This window comes from Bombina bombina, chromosome 2 (assembly GCF_027579735.1).
Source record: "Bombina bombina isolate aBomBom1 chromosome 2, aBomBom1.pri, whole genome shotgun sequence".
NCBI lineage: Eukaryota > Metazoa > Chordata > Amphibia > Anura > Bombinatoridae > Bombina > Bombina bombina.
The window spans coordinates 315273968-315293128 of record NC_069500.1 but is presented as its reverse complement, the minus strand read 5'-3'; the positions used below and the strand labels follow the sequence as shown (position 1 = coordinate 315293128).

The 19161-nt window shown below is 33.5% G+C and overlaps 1 protein-coding gene across 1 annotated transcript in view; it reads right to left on the bottom strand.

The window, feature by feature from the left end:
* CHSY3 (chondroitin sulfate synthase 3) overlaps positions 1-19161 on the bottom strand; it is a 542146-nt gene that overhangs the window by 305384 nt on the left and 217601 nt on the right. The window lies entirely within an intron of this gene.

Here is a 19161-nt window from a genome sequence, read left to right as displayed (position 1 = left end):
GGCGGGAAAAGATGAGAGAGTGGATTCAAATCTTAATTGTGTCTTGTGTAAGGAAATGTCTAATTTTGGAGATGTTTTTAAGGTGGAAGCGGCAGGATTTAGCCAAGGACTGAATGTGAGGAGTGAAAGAAAGATCTGAGTCAAATTTGACCCCAAGACATCAGACATGTGGGGTAGGGGTAATGATGGAGTTGTCGATAGTTATAGAGAGATGGGGGGTGGCAATTTTAGAAGAAGGAGAGAAAATAAGGAGCTCAGTTTTGGAGAGATTTAGCTTAAGGTAGTGAGAGGACATCCAGGAAGACATGTGAGAAAGACAGTTAGTGACACGGGTTAGCAAGGAAGGAGATAAACTATACAGATTTGGCTACATTTCCCTAATTTGGTTGTTATTTTGTTATAATGAAATTTTTTTTTTTTTTTCCATCCACGTGATGTAAGTTCCTGTCTTTCTTATATTAATCACACAATAAGCACAAGGACATCTACTGTTGTATCATCTTTAAACTGTATTTTTATTCTAGAATGTTTTATTCAGAAATTGCATTATATTTGAAAAAAATAATAGTACTTTTATCATAATAGTTTATTTTCCAGATTATTTTGATATACCTGAGTGAGCAACTTCCTGTTATATTGTACTGTGTGTTGCAATTGGAGCTAGGCATTGCAGCCAAAAAGAAAATTGTTAAAATAAACAACAACTACATAATTAAAAATCTTCCCAATAAATATCTATTTTATTAATAATATTAATAAAATAAAATATATATAAAATATATATTAATATCTATTATTTTAAAACACAATTACACTTTATTTTTATTAAAGACTTCAGTCTCTTTGAGTAATCTGATTGTCAATCCAGCTTTTGGCACAGAAGCAGGTTTAATAAAATGCCATCATCATAAGCTATGCAAATGCAGAGAAGCAATGAACTTGTGACAAAATTACCCTGGCCAAGCTGGTTCATCAAATCAAAGCACAAGACATTATTATTCATCAGTTTATATTTTGAAATGTTTTGAATTATGTTGTTTATTAAGAATTTAGTTTTTCTGTTGTATTTTTTTCTCTCTCGTATCTATTTATTTATTGTTGATGTTGCAATATCAACTATAACAGAATCACAACTGCAACGTCTTCTTTCAACAGAGATTTATTTGCCCATAACATCACACTTCAACAATGGTGCTGATCACCAATCTTGATAACAGGTGAGTTGCAACATATTGATTATAATGCTGTTAACCAATTGAATGCATTGATATAATTAATTATTAGAGTATACGATCTTTAGGGAAAGGGGTCCATGTCCAGAGTGTTCTTTCTTATTATTTCCAAGTTACAATGCTTTTGTTATGTTTTTATAAAGCTTTAAAAGGGACATAAACATTTTGCCATGGAAAGATTTTTCTGTAAATTAATGTCAAATGAGTGAGAACATTTTCTTAATACATTAACACTTATTTGCAATATTGTGGCAGATGCAATATTGCTAACTACTGTTGCAACATTATGACAGACACAATATTTCTATTCCAGTGAAATATGATACAGAATAATCATTAAAATGTCCCCTTTAATAAGGTAAATTTATTATGCAGACCAACCCCCGCATGTGCATTCTTTGAACAAAATATATATTTGTGTTGTTTTAGAAGTGTAAGCATTGACTATTTTTTCTATTGAACTTTCTCTTCATTCTACTATTATATTACCTTTAGCTTGACTGAGTTAGTTAAAGGAATACAAAAAACTCCTTCTGGCAGCACAATTTAATTAGCCATACCTGTCAGTTAAAGCTGACAGGTGCTACAGTAGCTATTTGCCTGAAGCATACATTTAACTGTGTAGCTGCAGTCCTTGCAATAATTATATATAAGAAGAATATAGAGATCCCCTTTCTTTGCTGGCCTAGACAAGGAGTTTATACTTTTCATACACAGACAAAACAAGAAGCAGTTTTTTTTTTTTTGTTTTTTTTTAAAAAGGCTTTTCCAACAACCACTTCCACTGTTTAAGTCATTCTCCTAAAATACTTTTATTCCACAGATGAATAATGAACCAGACCTCAGCATCTGGAGAAATCAAACAAAATTCCACAGTCTTAAAAAGTATGGGTGGAGTGCTCTGCAACAAAGAGACAGTTTAAAAATGAGAAAAAAAGGAAGTTATTAATGTTTATTACAAGAAAAGGAAGTCAGTAGGTAGTTTATATTTTTCCAGGAATGTGATGTTATAATAGACCTATTTAAAGGGATATACAAGTGCAGAAATGCTCTAAATGTGTTAAAGCATTCTATTATTTCACTATTGCTTGAATATAACTATGTGTTTAACCCCTGCAAAGGAATTAAACTCAAAGTAAGCTACAGAGCAGCAACACACTACTGGGAGCTAGCACAGCACATCATGTGAGCCAATGACAAGCGGCATATAAGTGCAGCCACCTATCAGCAGCTGACTTCCAGTAGTGCATTGCAGCATCTGAGGATATGCACATATGTTTTTAAACAAGGGATACCAACAAAAAGTGTCTTAAAAGTATGCTCTATCTGAAACATGACAGTTTACTTTTGACTTTACTATCCCTTTAAATCTACACAAAACTATATAAATAAAATGAATCAAACCAATGTTGGATCACAACGAATGGTTAAAAAAGCCAAAGTGTAAAAACCACAAAACGTTTGGGGGGAGTTAAAGTCATTTTTACAGGGACATGGAAGGCAAATGTGAAGTTTCATAATTCAGAAAGAAGGTGCAATTGAAAAACGTTCTAGTTTACCTCTACCTCTTGGTAATCTTTGTTTAAATGACAGAGAAGACTGTGAATCTTACATGTATGAGCAATATAAAACCTTCTGACAAACACTAATGCAGACAACACTGCTATACAGTGCTCTAGGCAAGACACACTCCTGAGCCTACCTCAGTATGCTACCATTATTATTATTATTATTATTATTATTATTATCATTTATTTGTAGAGCAGCAACAAATTCCCCAGTGCTATGGCATTGAAATGAGTTATGTATTAACATAATGATACCTACAGAAATATATATTAAAATAAATAACATGTAATATCTGAATCATTCAATTTTAATTTTAAAAAGACATTAAACCCAAACTTTTCCTTTCACGATTGATTCGGATAGAGCATGCGTTTTTTTAAACAACTTTTTAATTTACTTCTATTATCGAATTTATTGTTGCTCAAAAGCAGGGAGGCAAGCTCAGGAGCCATGCATGTGTCTAAAATACTATATGGTAGCAGTTTTGTAAGAATGTTATCCATTTGCAAGAGCAATAGATGGCAGGCACTATTTCATGCAATGTAGTACTCCAGAGGCCAACCTAGGTATCTCCTTGACAAAGAATAACAAACATGGGAATTAAGCAAATTTGATCATAGTAAATTGGAAACTCTTTAAAATGGTATGCTCTGTCTGAATAAGAAAATAAAATATTTGGGTTTCATATCCCTTTAACTCTTGTGTCTTGTTAATATTTTTTTATATATTTTTATCAGACTCTATATATCCAAATACTGTGTATGAATGTATGTAACTATTGTCATTTTAAAGGGATATGAAATCCATTTTATTTCTCTTTCATGATTCAGATAGAGCATGCAATTTTAAACAACTTTCTCATTTACTCCTATTATCAAATTTTCTTTGTTCTCTTGGTATCTTTATTTGAAAAAGCAAAAATGTACGCTTAGGAGCTGGCCCATTTTCGGTTCAGCACCTAAGTAGCGCTTTCTGATTGGTTGCTACATTTAGCCAAACTGATAACGTGTCAACCTAATGCATAAATGTAAAACTTGAATTTGCTAGAGCATGTGATTTTTGCATCACTGACTCAGGCTCACAGTGTGTTTAACCTCTGAAAATGGTTAAACTCATAGGTAAAGTATTTTTTGAGATCCTCAAGCACTTGAGCAGGACATAGCCAGTGAGCCAATTAGGAACGCCTGTTTACATTGCATTAACTCACCAGTCACTGTTTCTTACCCACCAATTACTGTTCCTTTCTGCTTGTGAGGTGAAAATGCTTGTGGCTCCAAAGTGAAACTGTACCTATATGTTTAACCTCTCTGTGAGGTTAAACTAGGGTGACCATATTGACATTTTAAAAAGGGACACATGAAAAATATATATGTCAGGGCTGTTTAAAGAAATGCTTTGAATAAGTTCCATTATAAGAACCCTGACATATGTGTTTTTCATTATTGTCTCTTTTTAAAGTGGCAATATGGTCAACCTAGGTTAAACACATAGGGCTAGATTAAGTAATGCTCTAACTGATATGCATGCATGCCTCAGAAGTAGCACATGTATTACAGGATGAAAGTACAGTTACACTCATAATAACACTATCTAATAAAAAACTATTTAAACAATGCATTAAAAAGTTATAAGGGCTCAAAGATATGAGATTTCACGTGTTAAAAAAAAAAGGGTTTTAACATGGAGATGCATACATGTACATGTCTAAATATATATATATATATGTATGTTTATATGTGTGTACATATGTATTTATATGTGTACAGGTGGCCCTCGGTTTACGGCGGTTCAATTTGCGCCGTTTCAGAATAATAACCTTTTTATTCAGTCATGTGACTGCTATTAAAAAGCATTGAAAAGCAGTGCACTAATTAAAATAGCCAGTAGGTTGAGCTGTTTGCTTGTTTTGTAGCAAAGATATGCAAACACACAAGCAGGCTAAAATCAATCTGTGTACACAGAACAGACCTGAGCTATCGAGCAACAATATCTAGCAGCCACTTCCCTATTATCTTCCTGTCCAGCTGCTTGAGGTGAGGGTGCCTAACTGCCTATTAATGAGTCCAGATTGAAATGCATAGAATAGCTGCAGACCCAATATTATCAAACATGCTAACAATGCAGATAACTGTTTGCAGAAAAATGCAACAAAAAAAATGTTTTTGTTCATTAAACTAAGTTTGATGATACAGTCTGTTGTGTGATTATTTAATTAGGTTTATAATGTTTTTTTTTTTTTTTGAGAGGGGCCTGGAACCTAACTCCCTCATTTCCCATTGACTTACATTATAAACTGGGTTTGAATTTACAACGGTTTCAATTTACAACCATTCCTTCTGGAACCTAACCCCGGCTTAAACTGAGGGCTACCTGTGTATATATATATATATATATATATATATATATATATATATATATATATATATATATATATATATATATATATATATAAGTGCATTGGCCCTCTTTGCGGTCAAGTAGATGAAAACATGTAAAATCTTATTTATGTAATATTCATATTTAATAAAGCGTTGAACTGTGTATTTACTGTAAATATTTCACATTCCAATGTTTTACACATAGGGGAATATGTTCTAAGTACATTTTAAAAAGAGATTTCTATTTATATATATATATATATATATATATATATATATATATATTTATATTTAGTAACAGGTATTTAAGAATAAATAGAACATATTCTGCTATGTGAAGAACATTGGAATGTGAAATATTAATATTTCCTTTTGCGTTAGTGCAAACACAGGTTTGAACGATTTGTTTTTCACTTTTTCTCCACTTTTTGCGCTCCATTGAGGTCTATGAAGGAATACGTTAACAGAATATTTGAAGTTCGGCTTTTGCACATGTCGGATTATCGCTCATGTGAAAACCTATCACTTTCAACTTGTAATAGGCGTGCAAAAAGCTTACTTCTAGCGGAGTTAACACGCGAGTGGGATTGACAAATAGCGCTCCACTCATAATCTAGACCATAGTAATTTTGAGCCAGTATTGCTAAAGTTATATGCTCTAATGAAGCAAAGCACTCTATTTAAATGTTTGGTTTAAATGCTTGTTTTAGGTTCTTTTTACATGTCTAGCGTTATACAATAATACAAGCATACATACATTAATATATGGGAGAAGTATATGTTACTTTAATTTAAAGTAATAAACAGCACCCTGCTCAGTGCTACAGAATACATAGAAGGCTGTGAAAATAAAACAGGGTACACAGCACTATTAGTCATCAGGTGAGCAATTATTGATTTTTTTTTTTCATTTCCAATGCAAACTCAATTATTACAAATGGACTATTTTCAGGCTGTGCATGATACGCAATCTTCAACACAAAATTGACATTGAAAAATATTTTCTATAAAATCATTTAAGTTGCAGCAGTTGATACATTTTGGAAATCCAACTGAAACCACCAAAGGGTTTATTCTTCAACTGTATTCTAGCAGCTTTTTAAAAATCAATTTATCCACTATTTAAATTGAGAAGCCAGGAAGTGTCTGTGTATAACAAAAAAACATGTCAAGATTTGAGTATTAATTCCACTGCCCCACATTCATTTAATTGGTTCCTTTAGCTCACAGTGGGCAAGATTACAAGTCGTGCAGCAAATCAGTTGGGAAAACACTGCACGTTTTATGGCTTTTCACATTTGGGGTTGCGCAGGTATTACAAGTTGCAAAATAACTTATTAGCGTTAAGCCGCTTAATCCAAAAAGCCAAATCACATGCAGGTTCACATATTCTACATAGAAGTCAATGGAGAAGACAAATAGAAAAAACAAAAAAACACGAAAACCCTAATCTGTTGCGCAAAGCCCATTACGTATTTTCCTAATAATAGGAGTAAATTAGAAAGTTGCTTAAAATTGCATGTTCTTTCTGAATTACAAAAGAAAAAAAATTGGGTTCAGTATCCCTTTAAGTTAAATACATGCCTTTACCAAGCGGTGCTCAAATGTTTAGATGTGAACAGACCGATGGGTACTCACCCAGTAGACACAGGACGATAACACTATAAAGCAGTAATGATGCTTATTTTTACACTATAGTCAACTACATGTCACAGACAAATTTATCCTACTAAGCCATCTGAATAAACGCACGGTAAGAACTAGTAATATAATTTGAGTTTCAGGAATGATCGCAGGTCTCTCCCAAGTTAACTAAACAACTACAATAATATGTTTATAAATGTCAATACTGTTGAAGTATACAGTTCTGGACGTATACCTCTCCTTATATCTGTTGTTTGATGGGATATTTGGTATTAAGCCCTTTGGGGCCTAGTTATCACGCTCCGTATGGTGCTTGATGCCCCGTGTTTCTGGCGAGCCTTCTGTTTCTGGCAAGCCTGCTCCATAACCTGTCTGCCTGCTCTGAGGCGGTGGACAGACATTGCCGGAAATCAACCCGATCCAATACGAATGGTTGATTGAAACCTCCTGCTAGCGAATCTGCAAGGGGCGGTATTGCACTAGCAGTTCACAAGAACTGCTGGTGCAATGATAAATGCTGAGAGCGTATGCTGTCGGCATTTATCGATGTGCAGCGGACATGATACGCAATATCGGATCATGTCTGCTCGCACAGTGATAATTAGGCCCCATTATCTTATTCCTTTTGGAGCTACAATCTTTTGTTTTCTTATTGTTCTGTTTACAATATTAACCCCTAGCTTCGGACGATTATAACATCACAGGTTCATGAGTGACCGAGTCAGAAAAAGGGGACAAAAAAGAGGACTATACTCTCTTAAACATGTACAGCTTTATCAGATTCAATGTAATTATTTACTATGTTTGAACCTTGTGTTGTAAATGCATCTACAGTGTTGTCCTTAATAAAAATTAATAAATAAACAATAAAATAAAAAAACAACAGTTTTCTTTCATGATTCAGATAGAACTTTCCAATTTACTTCTATTATCAAATTTTGTTTGCTTTCTTGTTATCCTTTGTTGAAAAGCAGGAGGTAAGTTCAGGAGTGTGCACCTGTTTGCAGCTCTATTTGGCAGCCGTTTTGCAACACTGTTATACATTAGCAAGAGCACTATTTCCTGTCTTGTACTCCAGACGTGTGCACACTACCTACCTAGATATCTCTTCAGAAAAGAATAACAAAAGAACAAAGCAAATTGTAATTTAAAAAAAAAAATATTCTCTATCTAAATCATGAAAGAAAAATAGAGGGTTTCATGTCCCTTTATTATTTGAGAGTAATTAGGTTACAGCACATCAAACTTCTGTATGTGGGGAAGTAGATCAGCTGTTTTGTAGGTGTAGCTCCTCATACTCACTAGTAATAACTCTTTATGATCTCCACATATAAACCTATCACTTGTAATAACATATATAAAGTTATTCATATATGATGTTTGATGTACTTGTATTCTAAATAAAATACTGTAGCAAACTTTTCACTGATATCTGTAATATACATATGAGGAATTCTATATCCAGAATGCAAATCTACAGGTTAAAAATAATTTGGCAACCATATATTTTTTTTTTTTTTGTTTGATTTCTCTATGACTATTATCTAAAGGTCTCTGGGCTGGCGAGATTATTGAAAAGTGCACAATAAAATTTGTATTTTAAGCATCATTCAAAACAAATAATTTAACGATTCGCACAAAAATAAACGGGGAAAAATTGTATTGTTAAGGTGCTTCAAAAAAATAAATTGTAAAAATTTGTTTGTAAATTACACAGGAATAAATTGCATTAAATATGCACAGAGTGAATCGTAATTTTTATACACTGGATGCGCAGAAGTCACTTAGAAATTTGTTCTTCTAAGTACAAAATACTAAATGTAATTGTTGTTTTTTTGTAAAATAGACTGAACATGGGCTTTCCATGGGCGTATATGAAATTGTCTCTCTAATCCCATTGTAATTCTGTAAAGAGTTTTGCACTACAGATCTCACAGTTTTTTCTTGACAATGTAACAAGCTTTTCTCAAAACACCCAAAATACTTAATACCCTAATAGACAAACACATGCAAACAAAAATATAGACGAATGTAAGATGATATACGCAGAAAGCAGCGCAATGTGATTTATATTGGCTGCAGGATTTCATTTTGAAAGTGCGCCCTCTGTCCCCTGCTAACTTCGCTCTATGGATTGAAGTGTCCCTATCCATTGAGCTCCATTACTTTTAGTAGGAGCCATCTTGCCACTTGCAGGGACTGCCCCATTTTTACAATAATTCCACCAGGGCAGCCCCTGCAAGGGTCTGTGAGAGAAACCACATCTGATTCGGCATGATTTATATCAGGGGTCAGCAACCTTGGTCCCTAGATGTTTTGGAACTACATTTCCCATGATGCTGAGACACTCTTTAGGCTGAGTAAGATTGCTGACCCCTGGTTTAGATCATTGAGCCCTAATACACATTATTAGAATTGTGCTCTAAAATATACTTAAGGTCCAATGTATATAGCTCCAGGCTGTCAATGGCTTAAATTCATAAATGTGTGAGTTTGCCAAGGGGAATCACTGTAAAGGGCAGATAATGTACACATTTTTTGAGCATTGGTTCACCTATATTTCCACAGTGCGGTTATTGAGTGTTCCATTAACATCTACTGTTCCTGGAGGTGCCTAATGCAGTTTGCACATGAAATGAAAACAAAGAAAATCAGCAGTCATTGCAGAAACGCATTGTGTAAAGCTTTTAAGTTAACATTTGATTCTGACATGTACAGATTATTGTAGTGAATTGTATTAGGCCATGTCAGTTTCTTTTTAGACCAGTTTCTTGTTTCCTGAGAACAATTACTATTACATATATGTCCTTACTTACTTAGCAACACTAATATCAAAATTAAACATTCATGATACAGATAGAGCAAGCTGTTTAAACAACTTTCTAGTTACTTCTGTTATCTAACTTGCTTTGTTCTCTTTGCCTTCTCTTTTAAAAGCATATCTAGGTATGCTCAGGAACACTATTGCACTGCTGGGAGCTAGCTGCTGATTGGCTACACATATATGAATCTTTTCATTAGCTAACCTGGTGTCCTTCAACAAACGATAGCAAGAGAATAAAGCAATTCTGATCAAATAAGTCAATTTTAAAGTTAATTAAAATTGGATGCTCTATCTGAAACGTGAAAAAAAATGAGTTTTGTGTCCCTTTACTGTCACACAACTGGCACACTAACAAGCAGGTCTTGAGCAGGACGCAGCTGGTAAGCCGATCAGGTATGCCATATGCACAATTTTGTAACTCAGTAACCTTGTCTTGCTCAGGATTGGTTTCACAGTGCACTTGGTGTATGAGCTTAACAGTGTTTCACTTGTGGATAAATGGTTAAACACACAGTTAACAAGGGGCATTCACATATTTTATTATTGCTTTAATATTTTCCTTTAAACCAAACACTTCATCAGAAGGCATAGCTCAAACAAGTGTTTGTTTTTTATAAAATGGAAGAATATAAAATAATATTCTGTCTTTTAAAAAATAACATACTGAATGCTTTATGGTTATGGTGAGTATACTTTTCCTGCACATTTTTTAATTAATAGATCACATTTATTAAATTATGAATGATTTTCTGTTGTGGTCATTTCAACTTGTGGTTTTTACACAACTGGAGTTTCACAATTTCAGAGTCTGGCAAGAGGGTGCAAAATGAGGTTGCGGCTGCACATACTAAAAGCATGAGGTCACTGGTGTACTGTACAACAAAGGTATTGTGAACATTTAGAAACAAGGAAGGTAGGGAACATGTTTCAATCTACTAAATCCTATTGCAGAATTTGAAAAATGCAGAATATATATGAAATGGCAGAACTTGTAAAGATTCAGCTGTTTTCCACATCCTATGCCAATACAGAATGTTAAACTCATAGCTTATATTTTACAACAGTTCTGGAAATCTCAGGACTGTCTTGATTTCATACTTTAAAGGGACAGTCTAGTGAAAATTAAACGTTCTTGATTCAGATAGGGCTTGCAATTTTAAACAACTTTCCCATTTACTTTTATCATCAAATTTACTTTGTTTACTTGGTGGTATTTTTGAAAGGCTCAACCCAGGTAGACTCAAACTGATTTCTATACCGTTGAAAACCGCCTCTTAGATCAGAGCATTTTAAAAGTTTTTCACAGTTAGACAGTACTAGTTCATGTGTGTCATATCGATAACATTGTGCTCACTCCCGTGGAGTTATTTAGGAGTCTGCAAAGATTGGCTTAACGACATGTCTGTCAACAGCACTGAGATAAGGGGGAAGTCTGCAGAGGCTTAGATACAAGGTAATCACAGTTGTAAAATATATATTTATATAACTGTGTTGGTAATGGAAAACTGGGGAATGGGTAATAAAGGGATTATCTATTTTTTTTAAACAACAACAATTTTAGTGTAGACTGTCCCTTTAAGTGTTATGATATATATATATATATATATATATATATATATATATATATATATATATATATATATATATATATAATTTTTGCTACATTCGAGCTAGGCCATTTTAAAATATATAACAGTTTTTTGTGTACCAGATGATCTTAAAGTGAACTAATGTCTTTGCTGACCAGTAAAGCTCTGGGAGGACTTCATATCACCCAGTAAGCAATCAGTCCCTGGGGTCCAATTCCACACAGACATGCATTTCTTGTTAGATTTAAACACAGCTTTAACATAGCCCTTTTCTGTGCACAATTTAATTTTTTCATATGCATGACATTTTTATTTTACTGTGTATTTATTAAATCATGATCCGAATTTGTAACATTTTTCTAAACATTTTAGCATCAGTGCTCTCACAGAAGAAATATAGTGCTTTTTAAAAAATCCTTATTATTTCCTCTTCAGATGATATTTGTAAAAGACACATTTGTGGTTATGAAAATATATGTTTCAATTTAGAATTGATTTTTGGTTCACTAAAAGGTATTAACTACTACAAACACTTCTGTCTAGGCCCAATATAGTTATCAGTATCTCTACACTGCAGGCTGTAATTAAGATAGAAGATGAACGTTACATTTTCCATGAGAAGGAATATTGACTGTCCTTGATACTTACAAAAGCAGAGACCTTAAAGACTTTCCTTGAATCTCATTTGTTGTAATATGATTTTGCAAAGTGGCTATTAATTATACAGCAGTAGAACAGAAAGGATAATTCAAAGACAAAATGTGCTTAAAATCTGCAGTGTCTGGCATCATGCAATATAGCTTGAGAAATGTTAACTCTTTTACTTCTATAATGAACAGTAAATCTCTACAGTGATATTAAACACTGTGAGTCAGTTAATGTATTTGAAACAAAGCTAAAATATTCCGCAATGCATTTCTTTTAATGTAAATATCTAGACCATAAACTTTATGCAATCTAATTTCAAGCTGAGTTACAAAGCTTGCCAGTCTCCCTTTAAATGGTTGTTAGTGCTGTTACTTTTCAGACAATTTAATGTGAGAAGATCCAGTCTTACATTATTATCATTTTTATCTGAATAGCAGGATTATTGTAAAAAAGAAATCAAAATTCACGCAGTAATATCAGCAATTTGCATTTGGCTAAAGTAATTAAATGATGTGGAGTCTGCCATATTTTTTTTGGCTTTACCAAACCAGCAGCAAGTACTGCCACCATTAGGTCATCATAGGTTTTGCAACTGTGACTGAATATTATGGTCAAGCTGTAGGGATGGATGAAGGAACCCTGACTTTCAAATTGTAAACGTAAAATGTGTTCATCCTTTCAAATGTTTCTATAAAAGATTTTACTTTCAAATATTAAATGTAATATTATTCAGATATTGCTTCACAAAAACTTAAAATGTATTTTATTCCTTGCCCTTTTTTTGTTTGTGTCCCCCACCTGATGCCGAGGTATCCCACTATCAGTCAGGGATTCAAATGACCCTCTGTGAAAACCAGTTTGTGGGATTATTCCTTGCAGGGTATGTTGTTTTTAATAATAGAGATTTCTATCATTTTCAGTTCAGGATATATAGTTAATATCAGGATAATTAGTTATTTAATTATTTTAAAAGAAAGTAGTAAAATGTATTCTAAGGAATAAGAGAATGGAAGAGAATTCCCATTTGCTTCTTTTTGATGTGTTCATTATACATATTTAATAGAGCACCAGGTTTTTTCATATGTACTCCATCTTTTTATATTTGATATTTTTTTCTCATGTTGACACCCTATTAGGGCTTGAATAATTTATATTGCTAGCCGACAATGTACCATGGTGTAATAGCATAAAATGAAGGTGGTAGTGTTACTTTTAACTAGTCAAATGCTCAAAATTTTAATTAAAGGGACAGTCTACTCCAGAATTCTTATTGTTTAAAAAGGTAGATATTCCCTTTATTATCCATTCCCCACTTTGCATAACCAACACTGTTATATTAATATACTTTTTATCTCTGTGAATAACTTGTATCTAAGCTTCTGAAGACTGCCTCCTTATCTCAGATCTTGCATTTCAGGCAATAAATGTGCTTACTCTCAAATAACTTCACGGGCGTGAGTACATTGTTATCTATATGGCTCACGTGAACTTATGCCCTCTAGCAGTTAAAAATAATTAAATGCATTCGGATAAGAGGTGGCCTTCAAGGGCTTAAAAAGTAGCATATGAGCCTACCTAGGTTAACTTTTAACTAAGAATACCATGATTACAAAGAAAATTTGATGATAAAAGTAAATTGAAAATGTGTTTAAAATTGCAAGCCATATCTGAGTCATGAAAGTTTAATTCTGAATAGACTGTCCCTTTAAGCTTGAAAAATGCATATATACAGCTTTAAAGTGATTAAGGATCAAACAGTTCATTAGAAGAATACTGCAAAAGTGAAACTGGCAGGGATTTCAAATTATGGAGAAGCATTTAACTCAATTTAGTTTCTTGCCTTAGGAGGTAATTGAGTAGGAAAATAAATCAGTTATGAGGAATACCTTTTTTCTTTCATAGAATGTACATAAAACTGGCTACTTTATGAGGTCAAATGTGGCTTCAAGCAAAAAACTTTTGTCATAAAGATGTTACAAAGTGAATCAGTGCTTGTATCTTGCATATGACTATCAGTTGATTCTTTGTGGTGTAATAATCTCACATAAAGGACATATGCATACTTCAGACTTTGCTATATTATCAAGTGTATGCATTGTGTTTTTTGTTATTTTTTTATAGACTAATAATAATAATGAGTACTTCTGAAAATGAAGGAAAATGAAAAGAAAAGTAACTAGGGAATTGGCTGAATAGTCAGATGGTATAAAGAAAATAATATACAAGTCCACAAAATTCTTCATTTGAAGAATTTTGGTTCTTTAAAAGAAAAAAAAAAAGCACTGCCTTCTTTTATGCCTTCTATTATTGCTCAGTGCTACCAGTAAATAAAACAGAAGATGCACATAAGTGTGTTTGCGTGTCTAAATATAAACAAAAATGATACAATTTTTCACTTTAAATTGAATTAATCAATTTGCTTTACGTAAAAGGCACAGTTCTTGTTCTTAAAGGGACAGTAATCTTATGAACTACTGCATTGTATTTTAATGATTTTGTTTTGCCAGGACACTTCAAAAATTGGGAGCTGTACATTTGCACCCTACTGATAGGTGCATGTTTGTTTTTTGTTTGTTTGTTTTTCTTCTTGAATAAAATCACTAAGATTCAGCACACTGTAAAGGACTGCTGCAGGAGCACGCTCAACAAGCTGTGTATGAGGTGAGTGGTATAACATTTCATTGGCTCTACTGGCTACAAGCAGAAGGAAAAAAATGCAACAGAACAAGGGATGGCTGTAGAAGGATAATTAAACACTTATACAAGGGATTGAAAAAAAAAAAAAAGTATAGTTTCCACTTTCCTGAGTAACAGTAATAGTAAAATAGATCACAAAATACTGTTACTTTAATACTATTTCCTGTAATTAAAAACATTCATCCACTATTTTCTGATAGACCTATTATTTGTGCAAAATATGGAATTTTGAGAAAAACATTTATTTTTTTAACTTAAATATACAAAAATGGATATACAGCTAGATAATGATACATAGGCAATTTTCGTTAAATTACTACAAGTAGCGTTGAATAGTGGGGTATTATGTGCCTTACACTAACTTAAATACCATATTCCAGAACCGATCTTTCTAAATTGTAGAGTTGTATACAAACCTCTCAGTAATATAGGTAAATTATGTAAAAACATATAGGGCCATATTACAAGTGGAGCACCAATTAACTCTCCCGTTAAAGCATTCATTTTTTTATTTTTTTTAAGTTATTTTTTATTAGATGGTGTTATTTGTAGTGTATTTTTGATGTGTTTTGTGCAACTTTTTTGTTTAGTGAAACAGTTAACCAGAGCTCTATCTTAAATTGTGATTGCACTCAAGGGATCGTATTTTCTTTCAGCTCGTAATACAATGATAAGCCCAATGAGCGCAAATACCCACGATAAAGCTCTTATATCTTTCACGCAAACCTATGTGCTCCACTCATAATCTGGTTTATAATGTAGTTAATATTTAACACAATGAATTTAACCATTCAAAATAACGATATTTAATCAATATTTTTCCATATTATAAAGAAAGCAGTAAATTCTGCAGATCAATGAAAACAAAGCTCTCGCTGTTATAAAACTCTTAAAGTAAAGGAGTTGGGAATTTGCTCTGCCAACAGAAATGAACTGTCCTTGTATTCTTTATCCTTTAAAGTGAAATAAAACCCAACATTTTTTTTTCATGATTCAGATAGAGAGTAGAATTTTAAACAACTTTCTATTTTACTTCTATTACCAAAGTGTCTTTGTTTCTTTTTATCCTTTGTTGAAAATAAAGAAGGTAAGTTCAGGAGTGTGCACGTGTCTGCAGTACTATATGGCAGCAGTTTTGCAACAATGTTCTACAATAGCACAAGCACTACAAAACATCACTATTTCCTGTTATATAGTACTCCAGACATGTTTAGATATCTTTTCAACAAAGAGTAAAAAGAGAACAAAACAAATTTGATAATAGAAGTAAATGGAAAACATTTTTTTTCTGTACTATGAAAGAAAAAATTTGTGTTTCATGTCCCTTTAAGATCTGTTCACAGCGGTCTGTGAGCTCTTTTGTGGCAGTATCCATCCAGCAGAACTTTAAAGGGCTAAAATATCAAAGTGAAACTCTCATGATTCTGTGCATGTAGTTTTGAGATATTTACTTCTATCGTCAATATTTTTTCCAGAGCAGCAATGCACTACTGTGAGCTAGCTGAACACATCTGGTTAGCCAATGACAAGGTGTATACATGTGAAGCCTCCAATCACCAGCTAGCTCCTAGGTATTCTTTTTAACACAGTAAACCTAGAGAACAATTTAAATCTGATAATAGAAGTAAAGTTAAAAGTCGCTTAGAATTCCATGCTCTATCTGAACCATGGATTTTGACTTGCGTGCACCTTTAAACTTATTGATTCAATTATCGAGATTTTTAAATAATGCTATTTTAAAACCTTACAAATATGTTCTCAACGCTGTTTAGGGGTGAGAATAAGAACAGGATTTTTAGACCGAGGTGCAATAGAGTGTTGTTGTATTCCACTCAGAGCAATAACATGCTTTAAATACATGAAATGAAAGCTTTCTTCCACAAAGGACAAAAATCCATACTTCTCAATATTTCCTTGAAGGATCAGCAACAGAAGGGACAGGTCCACCGGTGTGCGGTGGCTGTTCTAAGTGTGCCATAGCTGAGGATGGGCGGCGGCAGGTGTGTTGTAGGCGGGACATGGGCAATACCTGGAAACAAGGACATTTGCCCAGAGGGAGGAAACTGCCAGAGACAGTGGCCAGACCTCCCAAGTTCCAAACTGTAACAATCCCACAGTATCAGTGACAGTTTGGAGGTAGGAACATTTATATTCATACATACATTATAATAATAAATACTAGAATCTTAAAGAGGCAATGGAAACCCACATTTTTCCATATATGATTCAGATAGGACATGCATTTTTAAATGTTGAAGAAGCAGCAATGTACTACTGGGAGCAAGCTGAACACATTGGTAAGTCAATGACTAGAGGCATTTATGTGCAACCACCAATCAGCAGCTAGCTCCCAGCTCCTGAGCTTACATAGGTATGCTTATCAACAAAGACTACAAAGAGAACTAAATGAATTAGATAACAAAAGTAAATTGGAAAGTAATTTAAAATTGTATGCTCTATCTGATTCACAAAAAAATGTGTTTCCCTTTAAAGGGACAGTCTAGTCAAAATTAAACTCATGATTCAGATAGGGCATGCAATTTTAAACAGCTTTCCAGCTTACTTTTATCATTGAATTTGATTTATTCTCTTGGTATTTTTTGTTGAAAGCTAAGGTTCATATGCTAATGTCTGAGCTCTTATAGATTAAAGTGTGTCCACTCCCATTGAGTTATTTATGAGTCAGCACTGATTGGCTAAATTACAAGTCTGTCAAAAGAATTGAAATAAGAGGACAGTCTGCAGAGGCTTAGATACAATGTAATCACAGAGTTAAAAAGTACATTAATATAACCATGTTGGTTATGTAAAACTGGGGAATGGGTAATAAAGGGATTATCTATCTTTTTAAACAATAATAATAGTGAAGTAGACTGTCCCTTTAAGTGAAATACACTCTCATTACACTGAGAACTTTATTGAACTCAGAGAAATGAGAGTTTTATTCACTTTATACTTTGTATTTATATATTATGTGATGAAGGTAGGAAAATAGGTTTAAACAGCTTTAATTTATATATAAAATACAAAAGCTACAGAGCTTATAATGGGAATTTTGCAAGGGACCATGCAGTAGATGCGTTTGCAAAATAAGGTTTAAAGCATCTGGCCCTATAAATTGTAATATACAATACAATATACTCTAAAGAGAACTAATTGCAAGTGTGTAATAAAATATAAACCTAATAGCAATAGGCTCATTTATCATAAAGATGTGACAAATTAGGAAACTGCTTGTGTATGTGTATGACTAATTTCTGTCAGTGTGGCATAATAAATGCACATATAGAACAAACACGAGTGTATATTTTGAATTAAGTTGCCTTATTAATTGGGCACATTACAGCTGGTGTTATGTTTTCATAGTGAAATGAAGTGCTATGTCATACAGAAAAACAAAAACAAGTGTTTAAAAAAAGATACAGTTTGTGCACACATTAGTCACAACTCTAAATAGACATCTGTGTTTATGGACTATCCATCTAGCAGAGATAATTTGCAGGTTCCTATAATTTACTGACAAGCTGAGTATATGTGTCTGTCTGTCTTTTTCCCTCTGCTCCTTGCTATTTCCCTCTTGGTCTGTTTTAAAGGGATATTATAGTTTATAGAATGCACGGGCTGTGCAACCACAGTATGTCATTTTAAGAAACCTAAGTTTATTTAAAAATGTGCTTTTCCCTTTTATTAAAGAAACAAAAAAACAAAGATGTTCTTTCATGATTCAGATAGAACATACAATTTAAACAACTTTCCAATATACTTCTACTACCAATTTGTCTTCGTTTTCTTTGTATCCTTTGTTGAAAATCAAGAAGGTAAGTTCAGGAGTGTGCATGTGTCTGCAGCACTATATAGCAGCAGTTTTATAACAATGTTATACATCAGCAATAGCACTAGATGGTTGCACTATTTCCTGTCATGTTGTGCTCCAGACATGTGCACGCTACCTATCTAGACAGCTCTTCAACAAAGTATAACATGAGAACAAATATTAAAAACAAGGGCACTTTAATTAATCAAAAATTGACATTTCACTGTTTTCTTCAAAAACTTACCTTTTAATCCTGACAGCCACTCCAGCAATTCCCCCGTCCATCGGAAGCCTCTTCATACGTCAAAAATGATGAATCCGGCTTCCTCCAATCACGACTTCCCCCCGGTGGAATCTTGGCCTGATGCAACGCCGTGATTGGAGGAAGCTGGTTTCGTCATTTTGGACCCGCGAAGACATCTTGCGATGGGCGGAGCAAGTGCTGGAGCGGCTGCCAGGATTAAAATGTAAGTTTTTGAAGAAAACAGTGAAATGTCAATTTTGATGAATTAAAGTGCCCTTGTTTTTAATAGGATTATTAAAAACTGGGCACTAATTCATCAAAATTGACCTTCCCTTCTGATTCTGAGATGGTCTTGTATGTAAGCTTGATTGACAGCAAAGCATGTGTTGGTTATACAAACAAATTCCTATGCTTCAAAATCAGCATTGGGAGTAGGTAAATGGTATCAGTCTCTGAGATAAAAGGTCCAGTGGTAGACCAGCAATAGCGTAGTTACCTCAGTGGTATTGGTGCACGGTGGAT